Source organism: Ammospiza caudacuta, chromosome 13, assembly GCF_027887145.1.
Source record: "Ammospiza caudacuta isolate bAmmCau1 chromosome 13, bAmmCau1.pri, whole genome shotgun sequence".
Taxonomy (NCBI): Eukaryota; Metazoa; Chordata; class Aves; order Passeriformes; family Passerellidae; genus Ammospiza; species Ammospiza caudacuta.
This window is the reverse complement of record NC_080605.1, coordinates 4,739,326-4,755,117: the sequence shown is the minus strand read 5'-3', so window position 1 is coordinate 4,755,117 and position 15,792 is coordinate 4,739,326. Positions and strand designations below refer to the sequence as shown.

Here is a 15,792-nt window from a genome sequence, read left to right as displayed (position 1 = left end):
TAATGAGGTGTGCAGTGCAGGGCCAGGAGTTGTACTTGATAATGCTTGTGGGTCCCTTCCAACTCAGGATACTCTGATTTTATGACAATCTGAAAGGACCAGCAGTGGTTAATAACAGGAGCTGATGACATGCTGGATTGTGTCCTGTGGGAAGCAAGCAAGGAAAGAGTTAAAAAGAGCAGAAAAGTCAAAGGAATCAGTGCAGAGACCACACCTGAACTTTGTCAAAAGGGAGAGGAGATCAGAGGGTCCTACAGACCTTGAGATGTCTCCTGGCTTGTGAAAGAGGTGTTCTTTTCTCTTCCATGCATGGTAGCTTTTTGATTAGATATGCTTTCAGAGTGTCATAGCAAAGAACATGAGAAATAATCACAATACAGTGAGTTTGGCAGCAAATGTAGGATTTTAGGGGATTTTCATTGAAAAACCTCAGAAAGCAGAGCTGACTGAAAAATCTTTCGAGATCTGTTGGAGATCATAACAGTGAAAGCTGCACATATACAACAAACTGACCCTAGGATTTACCTGAAGGAGCCACAGGAAAGATGAACAGAAGCAATTTGCAAAGGATGGAGTGCCAGGACAAGGGGGAATGGCTCCCCACTGCCAGAGGGCGAGGTTAGAAGGGATATTGGGAAGGAACTGGAATCCTTATCACACTCTACAACTCCCTTATCACTCTCTACCACTTCCTGAAATGTGATTGGAGTAGGATGGGATTGGTCTCTTTCTCCAGGAACTGATAGAACCAGAGGACACGGCCTCAAGCTGTATCAAGGGAAATATAGGTTGGATATTAGAAAAAAGTTTTTTATTGAAAGGGTGATAAAGTTCTGGAATGGCTGCCCAGGGAGGTGGTGGACTCACCATCCCTGGGTGTGTTTAACAAAGCCTGGATGTGGCACTGGGTGCCAGGGTTGAGTTGAGGAGTTGGAGCTGGGTTGGACTCCATGATCTTGAAGGTCTCTTCCAACCCAGTGATTCTGTGAATTCTGTGTGAATTGTTCCCTGGCAGGGTAGGCAGGCCCTGGCACAGGGTGCCCAGAGCAGCTGGGGCTGCCCCTGGATCCCTGGCAGTGCCCAAGGCCAGGCTGGGCACTGGGGCTGGAGCATCCTGGGACAGTGGGAGGTGTCCTTGCCATGGCAGGGGTGGCACTGGATGGGCTGTAAGGTTCCTTCCAACCCAACCATTCTGATATTCCACCAGTCTACGATTTAGCCAGGCTTTGTCCTGACAAACACTTCACTTCCTCACTGGTAGGTGATGGACCATTGGTGATAGGACCCCATCAAGCCACACCTACAAACACACATCCCCACGCTGCTGCCATGCTCCTTCCCACCTACAGCTTTGATAAATGCTCCATCATTTAGGGATGTTCAGATTTTCTCACTCTCCTGAAGAGAGGAGCGCTAATGAATATAAAAGACCTTTGTGTGATTTATTTAAAAATAAATCGTATAAAATTTTGCTGCATGGACATGTTCAGTTACTGCTAGGACCAGGGAGATGCCCAGCATTCAGCAATGATGTTTATTTGACTTCTCTGCTCCATTGTTATTCTTTCAGTCAGTTGTGCTGCTTTCCTTTTTCAGAAACTGAAAGTTTCTAGAATTTTTTCTAGTATAGTAAAATTTTTAACAATTTTTCCCCTTTTTTTTGGGTCTGAATTACTATAATTATACTCAATGTCTTTATTGCCATCTACCTTCCAGATGGCACTGATGAAAAAATGGAAAAGCTAATACAATATAGAATAACATAAACTACCAGTAGATCTCTTACTCTTTAAGTGATTGAAAGCTTCCACCCCCAAAATAATATGCAGAATGCTCCAAAGTAGCCAGCACATTCTGTGATATAGAAGAATGCACAGATTTGTAAACCCTTAAGAAGCACTTTTGATGTTTAGGTTTTTATATTCCTTTGATCAGAGATTAGTTGCTAAAAATGCAGCAAAAAGGATCACTTGATAATACACAAGAATATTTAAGAACTAAAGTGGAAAAAAGCTTCTAAAATACCAAATTTGTAGGCCACCACAGCTGAAATTGAACCCAACTTTTAGCATGAACACATAGAAAACTAATCTATAATTTCACCTAAAACATTTCCTAAATGATCTCTTTTATTCAACTGACTGGAATATGATAAACAATGAGCATTGGCATGTTCTATTCTGAATTTCATTAGATAATTGAATTCTAATGTTTCAGGCGAGGTGACACATAGAACTGAATTAACATTCACCAAAAATGGCAACTGTCACAAAATCCAGGATAGGATATAACACCCATCTCCTACTACATTTATTCTATTACATCGTCACACACCCTGAAATCTTCATAGTAACACAGAAATGGAGAGAATATACCACTTTGAGTCTTGATTTAGGAAATATATAGGGTTTGTTAAAGCAAGATATTCATATCAAGGCATTATAAAGTCCAACGATTGAAGGCTGGTTGTATTGATTTTTCCAAATAATTTTCCCCCCTCTTTTATATGGTTATCCTATTCATTAAGTAACGATACATAAACATCTCACTGAAAGGTATTTACATAATCATTTAGAGCTCCACAACATATATTTTGTCAAGGAAAAAGACTGCCTTTAATTGCAGGGCTGAAAACTCCTTAAATAGAGAACTCAAGCTGGAGCTCAGAGGAAAGAAAGGAAGGTCTATCACCTCTGGAGGAGGGACAAGTACCTTGGGGAGATTAAAAGAATGTTGAGAGGTTATGGAGGGAAAAAACTGAAAGGGCCAAAGCCGAACTGGAACTAAACTTGGCCACTGCAGGTAAAGACAATGAACACAAGTTTGTATAAAGGCATTGGCAACAAAAGGAAGGCTCTGGAGAGACTCCATCCTTTGCTGGATGCAGAGGGAAGGACAGTGTTATGGGATGAGGGAAAGCTGAGCTCCTTCATGCTTTGCTTGCCTCACTCTTTAATACCAAAGCTCAGGATCCCAGATCTGGAACTTGGCGATGAGTGAAGCCCCCATGGAATAACAGAACACCCTGGGGTTGGGACATTAAAAATAATCTTATTCCAGCCCCCACAACCCAGGGAACAATGGTTAATGACCAGTTAGACACCCACAAGGCCAGATGGGATTTACCTGGCAGTGCCCATCCTGCAGGGAGGGCAGAGCAGGCCCAGGCTCCGCTCCAGGCCCAGCCATGGCCCCAGAGCCACGGGCAGGGCCTGAGCCCAGGAGCCGCCCCTGCCCATGCCCAGAGCTCCTGCCCTGGCAGTGCCCAGCCCTGAGCAGATGGGGCACAGAGGCTGTGCAGGCTCCTGCCTGGGGACACTGCAGAGCCACACGGACACACTGCTGTGCCCTGGGCTCTGGGATGGCCCTGCTGGAGCAGGGAGGTGCCACCAGAGCAGCCCCTCCAGCCTCTCCCATCCTGGGATTTGTGATTCAGCCTCTCCTTAAATGTCTGGTGCCTCAGTCCCCAACCACGCTGTAGCTTTCTCCTGGACTTGCTGCAATGTCCTCTCTTGTCCATGAGCTGCAGGAGCAGACAGGGTTCTGCTGTGATGCTTCATTTGTGGGGAAGATGAAACAGGAAAGCCTTATAAATATGATTGCCTAGCAAAAGATTTTGAGAATATAGAAACTATAAGTGAGATTGAAATGAAAGCAAGCTTTGAGATACCTCAGTTACTGAACAACGAGAAAATAATTACATGGCCAGCTGAAGGTGATCCCCTTTTGATGGAACAACACCCTCTGCTTGCAGACAGGCCCAAGGGTCAGATCAGACCCTACAGCTTGGCTGAAGGGGCCCAAAGAGGAGTTTTTAGGGTTTAAAATGTAACACAGTATGGTAACGTAGTGATTCTTATAGGCTGTATGTAAATGCTGTAGGATTTGTATCTTGTACTAGATTGGTTAGTGAGAATTAGAATATTCAACACAGAAGAAGATTTATGGTATTGTAACGGGAACCTCGCTCTCTTCCGCTTTTGCTCTTTTGCCTCTCTTACACTCTTTCCCTCTCTACCCCTCTCTTCTCTCAGTCCTGCCCTGAGCTGTGGCTGGCAGCTCCCAGCAGGGCCCTGCCCCCAGGCCCTTTGCAATAAGCCCCAAATTCCACGACCTGGCTGCAGAGATCCTCGTCTCTGTCCATCCTGACCATGCTACCCCTCAACACTCCTACAGTGCCCAGCAGAAAAGCGTCAGCTCTTCCCTGGCTGTGCTCCCCACAGCAGCCCTGTGGGGATCTCACAGAAGGATTTGGGTTGGAAGGAACCTCCTTAAAGGCCACCCTATTCCCATGTGCAGGGATGCCTTCCAATAGCTCAGATCACTCAGAGCCCATCCAGCCTGGCCTCAGGCACTCCCAGGGATAGGGCAGCCATAGAGAAGCCTGTGCAGGAGTCCAAACTGACAGCCAAAGAAAAATTAAGAAAAAATGCAACCTTTTGATTTTTAATGTTGGTCTATAAATGTTAGGGACCATGTTTACATCCACTAATGATGGTGTTTTCTCACATGGATCATCCAGTCTGAACTGAGGGATGCTGCCCCCCACATCCTCTTGCTAGCTTGAAGTGCAACGTCACAAAGCACGACAAGGCAACATTTTAATGAACAAGCCTAGTGTCTGTGATCTGCCTTCCTATGAAATTAGTTTCTTCCCAAATGCCTGTTATTCCAGTTGTTAAATTACTCTAAGTCATGCTCCAAGGCATGTATAGTACACTACAATAAAACAGGAACAACACTTTGCATATCATTAAATGCCAAATTCTTTCTGCCACTCTGGAAGCAGAACTGCAGCCAGGAATGTCTGCTTTCCCTGCTTCTTTGCAATTCCAATTGCCAAGTGAACACAGGCTGGAGAGGCAGTGCTGCCAAGTGTCAGTGCTGCGTTAATATTGTTATTATTCTCTGGGACTGAAGTATATAATGCTATTTTCTCCAAAGGCATTATTGATACCACGGATTAGCATTACAATTTGTATAATTATTGCAGCACCCACAGGAGTTCATGTCATCAAATATTTATACAACTCAGAATAGTTGAGTGCAAATGATTTCAGAATGCCTTGCTGGACCTTTGGAAGGAAAAAGTGGTTGGATCAGGAAGCTAATTCAAAGGAAAAGCACCATATAGCATTGTCAGAGGATATTCAAGAGGTATTTGTCTTGGAATAATCTTGAAATCTCTTCACGCTTCTTGTTTTTAATCAAGGGCCTTTAGCTTCTGAGTTTATTTCTCCTAAAAGCCCACCTAATTTTAAGTGTCCAGTGTCCCTTTCTCATTTCCCATGCTATGACCTGTTTCTTGAGTATCCAGCATTTGTTTTTTCTGCTTTAGGCTTCCATCCCACATATACCTGCAGCAGAACACAGCAGTGCTGCATTTTCCAGCTGATCCCATTTGATAATCTAATGGATTATCAATGTGGCCCCCAGTGACAAAAGAAAAGGTTTTGGTTTTTTTTGTATTAAACACCACTGCAAAATTGCTTATCAAAACCCAGAGTTCTAAATTAGAAACATATCAATGCAGTTTGTTCAAAACTCTGTAACATTGGAACTCAAAAGAAATTTGTCCCATTTTTGTTTTTTAAAGAGACATGAAGCAGTGCCTTTAACCTTGCCAAGGCTGCAAGAACCAGAAAGATTTTCAAGTGAAGATATAGGCAGGCTGAAAAAAAGTTAATATAAATTCCATACTTTATTCAGACAGCTGTTGAACAAATGGGCCTTTCTATGAACCCCTTGCTCCAGGCCAGATCACACCAAATTCACAGGAAGGGCTCTGTGGCTGCTCCATACTTGAAAAATGTCCAAGGCCAGGTTAGATGGTGTTTGGAGTAGCCTGGGATAGTGGAAGGTGTCCCTGCATAAGGCAGGGGAATAAAACTTGATGATTTTAAGGATCCTTCCAACCCCAATCCCCCTATGATTCCATGATTCTATGATTTTTGAAGCAATGAATGATTATTCAGCTAAGTCTGATATAAAAATATCTACTACATGTTTGATTTTTACAAAACCGAAATCCTAAAGGCAGGATGACTATCATAGAACACAGTTAAATATCAGAAACAGTCAGAATTTCTTAATTCCTAAGGGCATGAGCCCTTTTACACAAATAAGACTGCTTTATCTGTTACCTCAGGTTAGACTATGGCTTAAATTTAAAAAAAGGCAGGAAAAAAGCAGCCTCACAATGCTACATATCAGCAAGTTGGAGGTGGTGACAGGGAGAACAAGACGTTCAGAGAGAGTGAGGAGTCATTCCCGCTAGATAATGCATGATGTTTAATCAGCCATGTCACCAACTGGAGGTAGTGTGCAAGAGTTAAGCATTAATAGGATAAATCTGTCCTCTTCTATTTCAGTCTTGAAAAGAACTGCATTTGAGATGGTTTAAACAGATAATTTTGAAAAGATCAAGAGCAAGACCTAATAAGTAACACTCCATTAAAGATACAGCAATTAGAAGTTAGTGAGATACCACACAACTCTAAGTTTAATATCAGCATTGTAGAAGAAACTGCATAATCATGGGTAAGGACATCAGCAAGACCTTGCAGTTAGACTGAAAAAAAACTTCTATTTTTGTCTCCAACAACTCCAGAGAACTGTTTCTCTCTGGTTTTCTATCACAGTAAGTGGAGACAACATTACAGCTACAAATATCCACAGTGTGCTGAAACCCTGTCATTTCATTTTGTAGCCAGAAAAAGTCTGAATATTAAAAAAATGCAAATATAACATATGCTGCCTTGTATTTTCACCTTTACCCCCCTTCAAAGTATAGACTATTCATAACAAAAATTTTGAAATACTGCAATAGAAGCAGTGTTATGATCTTCAAAACCAAAATTAAGAAAACATGAGGGAGAGGGTGGCACATGATCTTTCTTCTGCCAAGTGGGTTTCTATTCAAAACAGATCAGGACGTGGATGAATATTTCCATGGAAGATAATGGGACTTGAAGTCACTTACTTTGAAGCAGCAGAACTAATGGACTCTAGTGAGGTCAAATCAAGTTAACTGAAACAGAGAGCCTGGCCCACAGTTTTACCACTAAGAAATATTGTCTGTGTCAGAAACTTCAGGTGATTGATTAATTTTAGGTAAACATCCAAACTTACTACCCCAAGTCATTCATAAATACCCTGCAACTAAATTAGTTAATAAAAGCAAATACTGAATAAGGAGAGGATCACCAGTTTCTAGTTCAATTCTCCTTTTAGCTTGTCTTAACCAAAGTTGTATCACAGTAATTGCAAATGACTTCACTATCATTAACATCATTAAACTTCATGGAGAAAGCAGTCTGCAGGGACATTAAAATAAAATCAACTATGCAAAATTAAAAGACTCAACAACTCTTCTTTAAGGCAGTGTGATACTAATTAACAACAATTGCTTTCTGGTTGAGGGTTTCTCCTGGCTGTGTTGTAGTTTACAGCAGACAAATCTGGAAAAGAAGGGAAAAAACCCCAACCACACCTACATTCCAACCAAAAGCAGGTAAACAATGCAGTTCAGGGAAAAGGTGTTGGAACGCAAACCCTTCTCAGCCAGGATACAAAATTTACACAATCCCTTGGGGTCACAAGATACCCATTAAGGAAAGAACCAAAATTTCAGAATAATCTTGTGGGTGAGCACCAGGAGTTGCCAGTGTAGTTCAGGATGAAGGCTTTCCTCACTCATCTCAGTTTTGGCTGCTCCTCACACCATGTGTCAAGATGTCTGTCCTTTCCATAACTTGTGCTCTGCTGTATGTGGAATTAATGCAGAGAGATTGGAAATAATTAACACTAAGGAAAATAATATGGGCTGCAATTTCCCTATCTTAACTCCTTCAGTTGTCCTCTTGAGATAAAAGCAATAACAGTTCTATAATTTTTATGAGAAAATATACTGCCATTATTTGATAGAATTAAATATGGGATCATGCTTAAGCTTATTTTTCATAATTGAAAACCAAATTTTTACCCTGTTTTAGAAGCAGTTGAAACTTTTAAGCTCTCCTGAACTTTTTGTATCCTCTGCCTACGGAGAAAGAATAGTGACTACGCAGAAAAGAAAGAGACATCTCTGGGAATCCAAAGTACCAAACCTCAGAGCCAGCAGGGAGAATGATCTGTCAGAAACTGAACCAGAATTCAGACAGAATTCAGTACAGAAGGGTCTTACTCCAGATGAACAACAGCTACAGAAGGAGGCTTAGAGTTAATATTAGCTAAACCAATCTTAGGATGAATTATGATCATTATAATGATCAAGTTATTTAAATCACTTCCTCAAATACAGAAACAAATATGGGATTTGTCTAAAAGTAAAGAGTTGTGTTTATTTGTGGGGAGTACATTTTTAGTAACTGAGTAGATAGAGTTCTTCAGATCACAGCAAAGCACTTCTTATTTGGACTATATTATCACTGCAAGATTCATCTCTTTCAGGCTAATCTGTCATGACTTTAACAGGAGAGGTTTCTTTGGTTTTAGTTCTTAATGTAAATAAACAATTAAGATGTGAAAGATATGAAGGCAACAATTTCTAATAAGTACATTCAGCTACACAGCTGGGTTATAGAGATTTTTTTAAATTTAGAGCACCAAACATTTAGATCTCACTTGCACTAAAGAGAAAATGGAAAATATTTATGTAATAGTGCATTGTCAAAGGAAGGATATTTAGACACTTTCAGTCCTTAATTGCAGCACTTAATATCACCAATAGAAGGTTATTTTAGTAAAACAAGTATTTCTTGGAATAACAGTGAAGCAGCAGAACTGCTTAAGTGGCTGAGGCTGTACAATCTCTAGGAGACTGACTCAGGTTAAATTCTGACATCTTTTCTCAGCTTCCTGACAATCCCAGCACCTTCAGTGGGATGCTGAACCCAGTGTTGGAGCCTGGGCTGCTGCTCCTTCCTGAGCCACAACCTCATGCTTTAGAGAACCACCTTTCATTGTTGACACAACACTCTTGAGAAGATAAACCAAAGCCTAACAGACACCCAACTAAATCTGGAGACAGCCTTCAAGAGGAGTCAGCTCTGTTATCCCCCCAGTGTGGCAGCTGGACAGAGCCACCCCATAGCACAGAAAACAGCACCCTCAAAAACACAAAGCAACTTTTGCCAGGAAAGGTTGGACCAGATGATCCTTGAAGTCCCTTCTAGCCTTGCATTCTAGGATTTCCATTGTACCAGTGTGGAAATGGGTTCATTAGAAAAAGGCAAATTTATCTTTTGAGTGGGTGCCTCGTAGAAGGTCTCCCAAAACAATGCTCAGGAAGGTACTTGGAGCTGACCCAAAGAGGTATGAGTGACCCTGTCCTGTGCCCACCCCAAGAGGGGAAGGGCGGCTCCTTCTCCCTCCAAGGACTCTGGGTCCTGTTTGCATCACCTCACACTGAACGGAGGCAGAGACACCTCAGGCCATCCTTGCCCAGTCCTGAAATTCCCCTCCCTGATCACAAACTCCTCTGACACCCTCAATGTCCCCTGTTCTATGACTGTGCACCTTCATGCTCTCTTCAACCAACACTCTGCAAAAAAAACCAGCTTTGCCTTCTTTCCTCCATGCTGTGCATCCTTCCCTGCTACTGGAAAAAAAAAATATATATATATATATATGTGTAAAGAGCTGTGGTCTTCTACTTCAGGAAACACAAGAGCTAAGAAGAAAGATGTTAGACTAGAACAGCAGTTCCACAAGACTGAAGCTTCTCGATTCATATTTATGGTAAATGCAACAACTGAAGCTTGAAAGAGCTGCAGGAGCAGCACAAGAGCTGAGCTGAAAGCAGCCAACTCCAGGCTCCTCAGCCATCAGTTTGATTTGTCCTCCCTTCCTAGATTACAGCTTTGCTCCAGCCTGCTCTGTGCAACTCTGAGCTTCATTTGTTCTGTACCAAGCAATATCATTTCTTGAGATTCTACTGGTTCCTAATGATGTGGAATATAACATGTCACTGCTGAATGCCGTTAAGAAATATGCAAAAGAGAAAATGCCAAACTGAAAGAAAATCCCATCTTAGCACACTATTAGACTAATCATGTGAAAATGTTTATTTGCCATGAAGTCAGAGCTATTAAACAAATTGGTCCATTCTGCAGTGCCAGGGTATTCTCACATGGATTGCAAGATTTCTTTAAAATTATGTTGAAAAAGATACATTCAGCTAATGAAATTAATGAGCTTTAATACTCCCTTGAAGTACAGGTTTTCAGCACAAATTTGCTTCGTTATCACAGCTCTGTAAACCTTGTAATGCATAATGGTCACTGATCCTGCCCAGAACACAGTGAAACATGGCAAAAGTTTAATTGTACATGCACCTACATTTTAAAGCAAATAAGGCAGTCTCCAAGGCTATTAATATAACAGATGCCTTTTATAATTAAAGGGATAATGTCCAAAGATTAGCTGGAAAGTATTTTAATTAAAGTTAGTAAATTACTGTTGAAGTCATCATTACATAGAAACTCAATTAAAATGAGATCCTTAATTCTGCAGCAGCACAGCAACAACAGTAAGTTTCCCCACATTTGTGTTACATACAGAATCCCATCTCACATGCTGAAGCACCTGATTTGGTTCAAGTTTTCCTCATTGCTGAAATGCTTAATTTTGCAGAAAAGAGCCAAATCTGGTGCATTGTTAAATGGTCTTAATTTTTCTCCCTGCTGTTCTCAAGCAGAAGACTTTATAAAATCTCATCCCCCAAAGAGGAGCACTCTTTACATAAAAAGCAATTTTAATGAGTTGATAAAAACTTATTCACAGAAAACACAGCATTAGCCCTGGAAAACCCTTTCAGTGGCACCATTTGAGTGAATGGGTAAAGAGGCACAGAAGGACTCAATAACTTCCCTTGAATGCATCAGCAGTACAAATACAAATCCATTACAGGAAGTCTATCTCAAAGTGTATTTCAATAGCTCAGTTTAGAAAAGGTTTACAAGGTCTTTGGATGGTACAAAGTGACTCTGGCAAGTAGTTAACATAACTAACTATAAGAACACATTTTTCTTCTAGACAGAAGAAGGATTAAGGTCATCTTTTTTTTTTTTTAATAATGAGCTGAGGAAGAGCATCCACTTTTTGCCTACTTTGTCAGTTTTATGAGACATCAGATTGCACTCCTGCAGTTTGCTTTCTTTGTCACTAACTTATCTCTTCAATACTCCCCAGACCATCTACAGGCAGAAAAAGGTCAGTGAAACCAAGTTTAAGCAAACAATTGCATGGATGTAGCCTGTCAAGCACTAAAGTGAAATCCTTGAAGGAACAGAAGCAGGAACAGTCCCTTGTTCACCAGAAGCCTGAAATTAGATTTGCAGGAGGTACCCCTCAGGAAGCATCAGACCTCCAAGTTTTTGGGCTATAAGTCAGAATAAGTGACAGGAAAGGGTTTAGGGCAGTGATGACATGAACATGGAACATTGGCAGAGGAGCTGGAGAACTAAAAATGAAGATTTTACTTTGCTAAGTAGAAACTCCCAAAGTAAAAGGTAAATTTAAAAGCACATACCAGTTCATAATTGCTATTCCATGGATGGCAACTTGAAATGGTGATCAGAGGGATGGAGCAGCTCTGCTGGGAGGAAAGGCTGGCACAGCTGCCATTGCTCACCTGCACAGGAGAAGCTTTGGCTGAGCTCAGGGTGGCCTTGCAGGGCCTGCAGGAGCTGCAGGAAAGATGGAGAGAGACAATTGCCAAGGGCTGGAGGGACAGGAGCCAGGGAATGGCTGCCAGTGCCAGAGGGCAGGGCTAGCTGGGATCTTGGCAATGCGGAATTGTCCCCTGGCAGGGTGGGCAGGCCCTGGCACAGGGTGCCCAGAGCAGCTGGGGCTGCCCCTGGATCCCTGGCAGTGTCCAAGGCCAGGCTGGACACTGGGGCAGGAGCAGGGACAGTGGAAGCTGTCCCTGTCCATGGCAGGGGGTGGAATGAGCTTATTTCAAGATCCCTTTCAGACCAAACCATACTATGATTCTCTGAAATGAGCTTATTTTAAAATCTGTTTCAAACCAACCCATTCTATGATTCTGTGAATTGTGTCCTTTAAGAATAAATTGATGCACTACTGATCCCCCCTTCACCTGCTAAATAAGAATTACTGCTTCTGCAATGGGGGGGAGTTTAGGCTGTCAAAGATACCTGACAAACACAATCCACTTCAGGACACCAGAGTTTCCTGCATGACCTGCACATCCATGGCAGAAATCCCTCCCATTGAGCCAAAACCTGAGATATACCACAGAGATAAGCATATATCTAAATGCACTGTCTGAAGTGTTATTGATTTCATAGCCTCAGACTATGTCCAACAAAATCACTCTCTTTTCACTGGTTTGGACCAGCTCTGCTGACTCCACTTACAGGAGTGTCTTTGCATTTCAAAACAAGGGTTTAGTGGGGATATAGGGAGGGAGCCATCAGGAAACAGCACACATTAAACTGCTGCAATCAAGAAAGCTGTGTTAATAGCACTGGCAGTGATGAAACTGCCTTTCATGTCTGTTTGCTGCATTCTTAAAATATATATTGAAAATGTAAAACCATCTTTTCTCCATCTTTCTCTCAGCACTGGATGTATTTTGTAACTAGACTTGCTTAAAAAATTCTTCCGAGCATTTTTAACCTTTTTGCAACTGAAGCTTCTGCCAAGACCTTCATTATACCATTCCCAATTACCCAGAAACTTAACAATTTCTACCAGTTTGAACTTATCTCTTGTGATATATTTCTTGCTTTTTCAATAGCAGGATACTAATTAGCACTTAACATTTACTTAATACATTCTGTTAGAGCAAAATGAATTACGATCTTTATTAACCTGAACTGAGAAATTATGAAATTGTCTATTCAATCCCTGGGTATATTCACTGCATTTCTATTGTGTTGGTTTTCTTAGGATTCTACTATATTTTCCTCACACTGGGATAATAAGTCTACTAAATTGCTATCTGCAATAAATTTCTTGTGAAATGGTTCAGTTTCCTTTTTTCCACTTTCATTTTATGCTTTGAATAGAGAACCCCAGAGTGAGATAGAGATTGCAAAGAAAAAACAATTCAGAGAAGGGAAATCACTAGAGTTTGGAAGAGGATAAACCCAAAAGGTTCAGGGATTATAAATGCACCAGCTGGTCATTTCAGCTGTATTCACATCAAGTCCTATGCTGAAATACATTTAGTAACTGTCAATAGTGTCATTAGCTTTCATAGAAATGTTTTGCCTCTCTCCAGGTGTGACTCTGACCACTCTGCCCAGAAGCACATCCCCCATTTACAATGACCTGACTCTCCTCTCCCCAGACCCCTCACTCTCTTGTGTACTCCCCAGACCTTTTTTCTCTTTTTATTTTTCAGGAGAAAACCCCTTCTGTTGTCATTATATTGCAAAGGTTCCATATTGTTGTTTCCTTATTGCAAGAGTTCCATACCTCCTCAATGTTTCTCGCGGACACCTCCTCAGAGCACTGACTCTTCCTTCTTCACAAAGCAACCAACTGACTCAAGATTCCCCTCAACCAGCCACCCCAATCTTTTATAGCACTCTTCTTATTGGCTACAGCTGTGGCCTGTTAAAGTCAGGCCTGCTCCTCATCTTTAATAATTGGCCCAGCTGCAACTTTTTAGGGGTAAGTTTACTTTCTATACTATCTTTATATTCTATCCCCCTACACTCTACACCTCCTGGCTGCTTTTATTCTTGTCCTTCAAAGCAGAACAAGCTTGTCTTTGGCAGTTAACTCCTCCTCAGAACCACAAAACAAATTAAATGTGAGGGTTACTTCAGGAACTTTTGGGGGTTTTACCCTCTAAATGTAATCCTAATGACTATAAATTACAGTGCCGAACTCCTTTACAGGAAGACACAAAAAGCCTTCTAAAGCGTTGCCTTCCACACTTGGGTGCTGAGAAGATCAAGAGGAGAGTCACTGGAGACAGAGACTGAGTAGGACACGTGAGCATCTAAGTGCAAAACCTGATGGCTATTTAATGGCCATTTAACAGATATTGAGTGAAATAATATTCTGACAAAGACTAAACAAAAAAAGGGGTGCCATGATCTTTGTTTTTCTTCTGTTCACCCAACAGGACCAGCACTTTTACCAAATGCCCTGGGTTTACAGTAAATTTTTTTTAGTCCTTATTACTTTCAAACTAAGTTCCATGCAAGTCAGGTTTGTAGCACCAACATTGGCCTTAGCTGCAGTGGGACACACAAAATACACCTTTTATAAAAGGGTCCCCCTCAAACACACACTGATTTGTCCTTTTCTTTATTTGAACAACAAACTAGGGGGTCCAGCTGAACTGCTGATCACATCCATGTTACCTTCACGGGGAAAATGTTCCCAAATTTGAGTCAGTGTTTGGGCTCTCAGACATGCCAGAGCTTAACAGCATGACACCTGAGCAGCTAAGTCCAAAGTCTGATGGCTATTTAATAGCTATTTAACATGCATTGAGTAAAATAATAATCTGACAAAGACTAAACAAAAAATGGGGTGCCATGACCTTTGTTTTTCTTCTGTTCACCCAACAGGACCAGCACTTTTACCAAATGCCCTGGGTTTATTGTTTTGTTTAGTCCTTATTACTTGCAAACTAGTTCCATTCAAGTCAGCTTTGTAGCACTAGTGTTGGCCTTAGCTGTAGTGGGATACACAAAATACAGCTTTTATAAAAGAGTCCCCCTCAAACACACACTGCTTTGTCCTTATTTGAACAACAAACTAGGGGGTCCAGCTGAACTGCTGCTCACGTCTATGTTACCTTTATGAGGAAAATGTTCCCAAATGAGCATTTGAGTCAGTGTTTGGGCTCTCAGACATGCCAGAGCTTAAGAGAAATAGCAGGGTAAAGCATGCCACAAAGAACTGCTTTTGGAGCTTAATTTAATATATTTTGCTGTTTCCTATTGCTGCAAGAAAAACAAACAGATATAACTCCCCCTGGTGAGGAGGCTATGTACTTTTCCTTGAAATCATCACCTAGTTAATGACAGCTCTTAGATATAATTAAATTTATCCACAAAGAATTGCTGCTATGTAGAACAAGTTATCCAAACAATATTGTTGGGTTTGGCTTTCTTTCCAGAAGGTTCAGCTAATAAAAGATGTTAAGCTTTTTTTTACATAATCAAATAGAATTGAATACTAAATCATTTGTGATAAAAGGCAAAAGATATTGGTTCCTGATAATCTTTCTCACCTGATTGTATTTTTGTTAAGATAGTGACCAACAACAACTTTCTTCATATTTCAGTAACCATGTCTACTCTTCAGCTAATAAACATTATCTAACAAAAATTCAGAGGGGTTTTTTTGTTTGTTTTGGGGATATTTTGGGGATTTTGTCTCATGTAAGCTTTTAAAACTCATGGTTTCCAACAGTTTTGGTAATAAAAAGCAATACACAACAGATAGTGGAATAGCCAGTATATGCTGCTTTTCCAGAAACATTTTTATACAGAAGATTCAGGGCATTAAACTCCATCTTTTCTTAACAAGGAGTTGAAACAGAACACAAGAAAATTTCTGAAGATATGGAGATTCAGATGCATTGTTTGTGTGTAAAAGAGAATCCATTTAATGATGCATCTGTGAATTTCCCCAATGGTAATAATTTTTATCATCCTTAGCTATTACTTTTGGAGGATAAAAAACAATAGTAAAAAGTTAAGAAATTGGATAAAATCCAAATAAGACCAATTTTGAGAACTCCAGGATCTCATCCATGGAAAGGTTGATCATGGAAGCACTGCAGCCTGATTTTGG

At 41.0% G+C, this 15,792-nt stretch overlaps 1 long non-coding RNA gene across 1 annotated transcript; it reads right to left on the bottom strand.

The window, feature by feature from the left end:
* Positions 1 to 2,022: 2,022 nt before the first annotated feature.
* On the bottom strand, positions 2,023 to 13,516 carry LOC131563653 (uncharacterized). The gene is made up of 3 exons (XR_009275307.1): positions 13,450 to 13,516; positions 11,534 to 11,690; positions 2,023 to 3,554 (listed from the first exon to the last, which is right to left on the bottom strand). It is a non-coding gene; the product is annotated as an uncharacterized LOC131563653 (long non-coding RNA).
* Positions 13,517 to 15,792: the final 2,276 nt, after the last annotated feature.